We start from the raw sequence: 9,934 nt of genomic DNA on the forward strand, positions 1-9,934 counted from the left end.
TCCCCACATTAAATGTTGCTGTTATTATAGATACATCCTCCACCTCAGCCTGAAAGCTGCCTTTGTCTCCTTTCTTATTTGCCTATTTCTTTTCTAACCTGAAAACTATCTAATCACAGGAATGAGATCACTAGGCAATTTAACCTAACTCCTGACTCTTCTGAATATACACCATGCCTTGCCTAAACTTTTTCTTAGACAAAAACAATTAAGCATGAATAAATAAGTGGTTAAAGAATAAATGGGCTTCCCTGGTGGCTCAGATGGTAAAGCTTCTGCCTGCAATGTGGGAGACCTGGGTTTGATTCCTGGGTCAGGAAGATCCCCTGGAGAAGGAAATGGCAATCCACTCCAGTACCCTTGCCTGGAAAATCCCATGGACAGAGGAGCCTGATAGGCTACAGTCCATGGGGTCGCAAAGAGTCGGACACGACTGAGCGACTTCACTTTCACTTTCATTTTAAAGAATAAATAAGTGATTAAAGAATGATAATCTCCCATTACCCCCAACAGCCTCCTAAAGAATCCTGCAGGCAGATCATGCAGATTAGAAAACATCTCAAGAGAGAATCAGTTAGTCTGCACTCAGTGAAGAATGATGTAGAACACACTCTCCTGCCTTGATGATTCCCTGATATTCTTCCCACTTTTTCCCTTTAAAAATTGTCATGGCTGACAAGAACTGGTATGGGGACATCAGTCCACCTTTTCCTCAGATTACTGGATTTTCTGATTAAAGCATCTTTCCTCTCTACTGACATGTTCCTTTCAACTATTGGCTTTTGAGCAGTGAGCAGCCAAACCTGAGTTTTGTAGTATGCCTTTAACCTATATATTCTCCCCAAAGATTTTATTCATTCTGCAATACTCATTCATTCATTTCATTTGTAATCTAGTCACAAAAGACTTCTTCATTTGTGTTATCAAAGGAAATGTTCTGCTAATCTACTGATATTAATTTTCAAAATTTCTACTCAGTTCAGAGGTTTACAATTTTTCTAATCCATTTAATAAATTTCCCAAATTAACTCCTTCTTAGCTTCTTCTTAATTTTCTATCTTTATTAATTATTTTGCCAAATTCTAGTTGCTGTAATTGGAAATTAGCAACATTCAATGCCATATTTTCCCCTCATCATCATATGAGTACAAATGTGTTCAGTTGCTTAGTAGTATCCAATTTTTTGTGACCACATGGACTGTAGCCTGGCAGGATTCTCTATCCATGTGATTTTCCATGCAAAAATACTGGAGTAGGTTACCATCTCCTTCTCCAGGGGATCTTCCCAATCCAGAGATCAAACCCATGTCTCCTGCATTGGCAGGCAGGTTCTTTACCACTGAACTGCCGGGGATGCCCCATCATTGTTGTGTAGGGAAGCAAACTTTGCTGCCCTCAAACGTCTCTTTGGCATGAGGATTCATTTAAGCTGATTATTTTTTGAGAAACAGAAGGTTTGGGAAGTTTGTCTAGTTACTGTCCCCTTAACTGCCTAAAAGAATTTAGATAATGGCCTTATTTCTAGAATTAGAGCTACCTGCAAAAAAAAAAAAAAAAAATGTGAGCTGGGTGTTGTGGAGGAGGCTTGGCAGGGCCTAGGGATCAGAGTCCCTTCTAGTTTGCCCTGCCTCTGAGGGAATAGAAAATGTTTGTTCACCAATTATTTGCTGTCCATCTCCATGTGAATTGCCTTTCTCCCCTTCAAAGTCCCAAACCACTTCCCCCAACATTCTGTTTTGTCTTTAGCTGAATATGGTATTCAAAGTGAGGGCCTTGGCCATTTTGGCAAGTTACTCAGTCTTCCTTGGTTTCCTCCTTGCAGATGTTTGGGAGAAAGTCAAACTTTCGCTTGACTTTCCTCTGTTAATATGCCTCATGTCAATTAAAATCTTAGGCCATCCAGAAGAACCTAGACAGGCATTGGAAAATCCTTCTCTCGACAGACCCAGAGGAACCAGTGTCTTGTACTCTCACACTTCCTCCAAAGTTCTCTGCCTGCCTGTGGTTCCTGGAAGTCTCCCCCAAGCTACAGGCCATGTCCTGGCTCCACAGCCACGGTCTTCTGCTAGGTCCTCCACTGCCCAGCTCCAAGGACACATGGAATGGTACTATCCATGTAGGGGGACCCCTTCTCCATGGCTTTCTTATTTGGTATGCTTTCCCTAAATTCCAGCTGCCTCCATTTCACTGAATTTGGATTTGTGTGCCCTTTACTCCATGGTCAGGCTCTACATCCTGCCGACTAAAAAAAGTGTACAACTTGAGAGTTGTGAGTTAAGTTTTATTTGGGGTAAAATGAGGACTGCAGTCCAAGAGGCAGCATCTCATGTAGCTCTGAGAGACTGTTCCAAAGCAGCAGTGGAGGAAATTCAATATATATAAGGTTTTGGTGAAGGGGAAGTTCAATGCCATGAAGCACTCATTTTACAAAAGGTTTTTGTTAGTCATGAGGATCTGATGTCACCATGCAGGGATTTAGTACTTCTCTAGATATGAGGGGATGCAAGGATTGAGATAATAAAATCTGTTTCTAAAAATATCTAACTATCTAAAGACCTGCCCTACCAGACTCCCTGGAGCACAGAGTGCTTCACTCCACCCTGAACTCCCTCAGGGGTTATTGAAGGTCAACAGCTATAGCAGCATTGTGTTCAGTCTCCATAAAGGCAGATGGCAAATGTCTTTGTTTTTCAGTTGTTGACAATGCTGTTAGTAAGTGCCAATTTGTAGTTGACACCTGGCTGCCAAGGAGAAAGCTGGGGTAGCAAGCAAGGGGCTCACCTGCAGGCATCATGGCCTTGCACGTTTTGTCATTTAATGCCCAAAATAATTGTTTGATATATTTTTCTAGCTTCTATAACTAATTATGGCAGGAGGAAAAGTCTGATTTCAGCTCTTCTGTTATTGAAACAGGAGGGAAGGGAACAGGGCACAACCTTTAAAAGAATTACATAGACTGGGGACCCAGTATGAACTGATTAGAACAAAATAGATCCAAGATGGTGGATGAGTGGACTTTCACTAGACCTTGAGTCTCAGTATATCTCATCATAAAACATCAGCAAGCTAATGGCATGCTCACCAGCACCGTGACAGTTCCAAGGCCAAACATAAGGGTCAAAATGTGGGTCGTGGCCTAATTCCTAGAATTCCCCACCCCTTCCCCAAAATAGTTGGAATAACCCTCCCACTCATTAGCCTAAGAAATTGTTGTTGTTCAGTTTCTAAATCATGTCCAACTCTTTGTGAACTCATGGACCACAGCACACCAGGCTTCCTGGTTCTTCACTATATCCTTGAATTTACTCAAACTCATGTCCATTGTTTCAATGATGCCATCCAACCATCTCATTCTCTGTCACCCCCTTCTCCTCCTGCCCTCAAGCTTTCCCAGAATCTGAATCTTTTTCAGTGAGTAAGCTCTTTGCATCAGGTGGCCAAAGTATTGGAGCTTCAACTTCAGCATCAGTCCTTCCAGTGAATATTCAGGGTTTATTTCCTTTAGAATCAATTGGGTTAATCTCCTTGCTGTCCAAGGGACTCTCAAGAGTTTTCTTCAGCACACTACAGTTCAAAAACATAATTATTTTGTGCTCAGCCTTCTTTATGGTCCAGCTCTCATATTCATACATGGTTACTGGAAAAACCATAGATTTGACTATATGGACCTTTGTCAGCAAAGTAATGTCTTTGCTTTTTAATACGCTAAGTTTGCCTTAGCTTTCCTTTAAATTACCTAGCCCATAAAAACTAACCACCCCATATTCAGAGGTCACTCTCACCTCTGAGATGGCCCAAACACTGTCTGCAGAGTGTGTTTCCCTCTAAATAAATCCACTTCTTACTTATCACTTTGTCTCTCGTTGAATTCTTTCTGTGATGAGACAACAAGAACCTGAGCTTCATTAAGTCCTGAAACCAGGTGTGATCTCAGTTAAAATACTATTGATTCAAGTCCCAATGTGAGTTACAGTTTCATTATTACTAGACCTGGAAGCAGCAACTGCTTTCTACTTTTTAAAAATAATTTGACTTAATAATAAAAATACATCTAAGTAAAATGAATCTACTGATATTACTAGATTGCTGCCACTGCTGCTGTTTAGTTGCTTCAGTATTGTCTTGCTTCAGTAGTGTCTGACTCTGTGTGACCCTAAGGACTGTAGCCTGCCAGACTCCTCTGTCCTTAGAATTCCCTGGGCAAGAGTACTAGAGTGGATTGCCATGTCCTCCTCAGGAGATCTTTCCTTATCTAGGGGTCAAATTCAGGTCTCCAGCATTTCAGGCAGATTCTTTACCACCAGGGAAGCCCCATTACCAGATTCAGTTCAGTTCAGTTCAGTTCAGTTGCTTAGTCGTATCTGACTCTTTGCGACCCCATGAATCACAGCACACCAGGTATTCCTGTCCATCACCAACTCCTGGAGCTTACCCAAACTCATGTCCATTGAGTCGGTGATGCCATCCAGCCATCTCATCCTCTGTTGTCCCCTTCTCTTCCTGCCCCCAATCCCTCCCAGCATCAGGGTCTTTTCCAATGAGTCAACTCTTTGCGTGAGGTGGCCAAAGTATTGGAGTTTCAGCTTCAACATCAGTCCTTACAATGAACACCCAAGACTGATCTCCTTTAGAATGGACTGGTTGGATCTCCTTGCAGTCCAAGGGACTCTCAAGAGTCTTCTCCAACACCACAGTTCAAAAGCATCAATTCTTTGGCACTCAGCTTTCTTCACAGTCCAACTCTCACATCCATATGTGACCACTGGAAAAACCATAGCCTTGACTAGATGGACCTTTGTTAGCAAAGTAATGTCTCTTCTTTTTAATATGCTATCTAGGTTGGTCATGACTTTCCTTGATTAGTACATTGTAAATATTATCAATTAATTATTTTCCCTGGAAAATGAAGGTATGGTTCTATTATACCTCATTTTATATGTACAGTTCTTTCTTGTTGTACAACTTTAGCTTTTCAGCGGTCACTTTATATGCTGATAATTGGTCATCTGGACCTGAGATGGGGTACTAGGTCAGGTTGAGACCCCTAGTCTCATCCAGAGAGGTTCTTTTACCCATCAAATTTGCACAGACATAAATGAAACCAATGCTGGGATTGGAACAGCTGTAGCTTTATTCAATGGCCAAAGAATGGGAAAGCATGAACCCAGTCTACAAACCAACTTCACAACCCAGTTCAGGCAGAGATGCCAAATTTGTAAGAGGATTGAGGTAAAAAGGAGGGATTTGGAAAGTGTGAGAGATATTCATTATTTATCTGAGAACAAGGGTGTTGTTCAAACCTGGAACTGATGGAATTCTCTTTTTCAGTCTTTGTATGAGCTTTTCCAGTTGTTGTCATGGCAACTGTCAACTATTTGAAGGGTGTGTCAATTAGCTAATGCATTACAAGGAGCATGTAATGAGGTCCAAGGTCCACAGAAAGTCAAATCTGCCACCTTTGCTCCAGCTGGTGCTAACCTTCCTTATTTCTTTCTCTTTGCAGCTCTCTTCTGGAACTTAGATAAGAGTGATGGGTTTCTGTTCAAGGGAGGGGGAAGGATATGATTCTGAAACAAGTCTTGATGACAATATTTTATCTCCTTTTTTGTACATTGATTTGTCTTGGATGTAACATTCACATGTTTTAAATCTGACTTGTAGTTCCCGTAGTTGTAGCTCATTCACTCATTCACCTTCAAATTTATAGTAAACCTCCTCTTAAGGTGGGAGTGTACATTCTGTTTCTTGGGAAACTTCTTCCTTGGTTCCTCTTGCACTGCTGTGGGGCAGCCTGCCCTCTTCCCTGCTGCACAACACCTCTGTTATTCTCTTTGCAGGATCTTTCTCCCAGGTCTGTCTTCATGTTAGTCTGCTTCAATCTTTCCAAGGTTTGGTGAGGAAGATAAGTGGAGTGCCAACTCATTGAGCCCTAACATGTCTCAAAATTCTAACCTCATTCTTGACTGATAATTCAAAAATAATTTTCCATTAAAATTTTGAAAGAATGAATTCATTGTCTACTGGCTTCCAGTGCTGGCATCCTACCTTTTGGTGTTAATTTGATTGCTAGTTCATCCTCAGTGATTTATTTTATCTTTGTATATCTGAGCAGCATCTCAATCTCTTTCTATTCCCTTTTTTCTTTCAGAGGACACTCTTTGAAATTAGTATATTTCTTTAAATGTTTGTGAATTCTTATCTATTAGTATTTAAAGAGTGAAGTATGTGTATAGCTGATTGGAGGTAAAGACAGCTCTTCATAAGGCTGACAAATAAAAGTATGGGAGATAAATCCAGTCATATGTGGGAAGCCTACATGTGAGTATCTAGAGTATTTACTTTGACCTGGTCAGTGTTCCCAGTTTTCTACCTGGGATCATAATCAGGATCCTACCAGGTAGGCATTCTGGAAACTGAAAGGGACATAGAGAGGGAAGGATCCCACTTTCAGCCTCCAAACATTTCAGCCCCACATTCTCACTTCTACACATGAGTTTGTCTGATGTCCTCATTACACAATCTCTTCCCCAGACCTTTCCTGAAAATGCCTGTATAATTCATGTTAAATTCTGGTAAGTAACAATCAGTATAAATGGCAGCAAGCCATAAAATGAAACAAAACACTCGGGTACAGTTTGAATTCAGACATGGTGGCAACAGACACTTCTATGTCAGAGACATCCATTCTCTCTCCTGATCTCACACATTTTCTCCAGAGCAGTCACAGTAGCATGACCACCAGGCATCAAAGACTCATATTCTATCAGATCAGAAATCCTTACAAAAGAAGGATCCTATCTCCAGATTTCTTGAAGCTCTCAGTAAAATATTTTTTTTATTTTTATTTTTTTACTATATCTATGAATTTTTTTTTATTTTTTTATTTTATTTTTAAACTTTACAATATTGTATTAGTTTTGCCAAATATCGAAATGAATCTGCCACAGGTATACCTGTGTTTCCTATCCTGAACCCTCCTCCCTCCTCCCTCCCCATACCCTCCCTCTGGGTCGTCCCAGTGCACCAGCCCCAAGCATCCAGTATCGTGCATCGAACCTGGACTGGCGACTCATTTCATACATGATATTATACATGTTTCAATGCCATTCTCCCATATCTCTCCATGTATAGATCAGTAAAATATTTTAAAATGGCCTTTTTCAAGACATGTGTCAATCCTTGTTGCTCTGCTTGGGGAGATGGTTTTCTGATAGATCAGGTATCATTTCCTGGCTACCTCTGTGGTAAGGGATAGAGAGACACAGAGAGAGTGCTATCAAGACTGATCTGCATCCCTTTTCCCAACATGAAATCTCAAACGTCTCCTGCTCATAAAAAAGTAACTTTAATATATGCGAATGTGTATGTATTTTCCCTCTGTGTGCTAGGCAGTCTTTAATTCCACATGCTACCTCTTGTGGTCTGGCAATTAAAGCAAACAGTACATTTAACTACCACTGCAAGCACATTCAGAATGCAGTATAGAAGGGACATGCGAGAGCTGCAGTTTAAAACAAACAAACAAACAAAAACAACAAAAAAAAACCCAATAAAACAAAAACCGTTGCTTGTGAATTGCAGAAAGAGGAGTCAACACACTGCATTGCCTCTTCTGCAAACATTGATGACTTACAGAACAAGGATTTCAAGGGCTCCCTTGGTCAATCAATGTGGCTTGTTCTAGAGCTGGCCCCTGAAAATATATCATTTGGGAGATTTTGTCTGCAAGCAACAGAAGATTCTGCTCAGACTTAGTGAGTAAAGTCCAATGTAAGATACTCACAGGAGTCATTTGATCACTGGCTGTGCCTGGTCTTTTTGAGAGCCAGCTTTAGCTCGGGCTGCCACCTACTTATTTGAGGAAGCTTTCACTCTGAGACTACAAGGCCAAAGAGTGCAGCTCCTTTTTCTTCAGTCATCACAGAAAATGGCATGTGCCCAGTGCTTCCCTCCAGCATCTGGGAACAGCACTCTAAGTTGGAGGAAATTGTTGCTGTTGTCATTGAGAGATGGCTTGGGGTCATAGGGTCCCAAGTTCTGCACCATCACCAGAATTCCAAGAGCCCCAGCTGTGCTTCTTCACCTCCCCTACCTCTGTGGGAATTTACTTTAGATTTTGAGAAGTAGTTTTTAATTTGTGGAATCACAAAGGGGAGGGGGGAACATGTAATTATGTTTTTTAATCATTTTATTTAAAAAAATGAACACACCCAAAAATACAGACAGCATTAAACTTTTCACCACATAATCATCAGCCAGACCCCAAAACTCAATTCACTACTGTACTTGCTTCTTCTTGCCTCATTTTTCTCCCCTTCATCCCACCTCTATAATGTTTGGATAAGTATTTTAAAGTAAATCAAAGACATCATGTAATTTCATTCTTTTTTTTTTTTTTTGCTTTTCTTGCTTTTTCTGCATAAAATTGATTTATTTTTAATAATTCCATTGGTCCTTTATCCTGTCATTATTTAAAGGATATTTTTAGAAAATTTTCTAGTATTTTTATAAATCTTAACTTATGATAGTGTTTCTTCAGAAAATATACAATTTCACCTGTAGTGTGAGAAACAAATTTTATACTTTTATTCTGTCTCTCTATCTTTTGTACTGTTTTATTTCTTCATATGTTATGCAGTTCATAAATTTATATTTCTACATATGTCACAATTTTTTTTCTTTAAACAATCATCTTTTATTTATTTCTATTGTATTTTATTTTATTATTATTATTATTATTTTTTTTTACTTTACAATATTGTATTGGTTTTGCCATACATCGACATGCATCCACCATGGGTATACATGTGTTCCCCATCCTGAAGGATACAGGAAACTATCATCATTTCTCATTTTAAAATGAGAAAGAAATAAATTTTTCATATATTACCCATATTTGCAAATTTTATATTTGATAAGAGACTTTCATTTTGACAATATATAAACTCTTACAAGTAAATAATAAAAATATTAAAAAATAGAAGTTGGTCAAAGAATCTGATCAGATATTTCCTGAAAGCAGATAAACAAATGGCCAATAAGCACATAAGAAGATGTTCAACATCATTAGGGAAATTCAAGTCAAAACCATGAGATATCACTTCATAAACACAAAGATGCCTATAAGACAGATAATAATAAATGTTGAAGAATATGTGAAGAAGCAAGAACTCTTCTATGTTACTCATGAAGATGTAAAACATTGCAGCTTCTTTGGAAAGAAATTTGTCAGTTCTTCAAAAGATGAAATGGGATTACAATATGACATAGCAATTCCACACCTAGTTATCTGTCCAAGAGAAGTGAAAAAACATGCCCCACAAAGGCTTGTGTGTGAATGTTCATACAGTGTTACTTCTAGTAGGCAAAAAAATAAGACAACTCAAACATCCACCAGTTGATACATGGATAAATAAAAATGTAGATATAAAGTACTGACATACACTATATCCAAGGTGACTTGAAACATGACTCCATTTCTATGAAATGACCAGAATTAGCAAGTCAATAGAAATGGAAAGTATATTAGTTTTTTTTTTTTTTTTTTTTTTTTTCCCTAGGTCTGGCCTGTGAAATGAGTTAGAGAGAGATGGGGCTTACCTGCTAGTAGGTATGAAGATTTTCAGGGGAGGGATGATGAAAAATTTCTAAATGAGATTATGGTTATGGTTGTATGACTGTAAATATATTGGCATATACTTGTATACAGGGAATCACAGACTTTAATGTGCAGATCATACATTAAATGAATCATTTCCAAAAAGAGCTGTTTAAAAAAAAAAAAAAGAAAGAAGTTATTAAATGATGGCACTGAGTACTCAATAATGGAACAAAACTGAACAAAATAGGTAAAAATTCATGTAGATGTTTTGCCACTGCAAAGCATGAATTTGCAGTTATTTAGTTGAAAATAGAAACATTGTCAGGGACTACC

This window comes from Bos grunniens, chromosome 4 (genome assembly GCF_055505025.1).
Source record: "Bos grunniens cultivar Pamir isolate PY7600 chromosome 4, Bosgru_T2T1.0, whole genome shotgun sequence".
In the NCBI taxonomy this organism is placed as follows: Eukaryota; Metazoa; Chordata; class Mammalia; order Artiodactyla; family Bovidae; genus Bos; species Bos grunniens.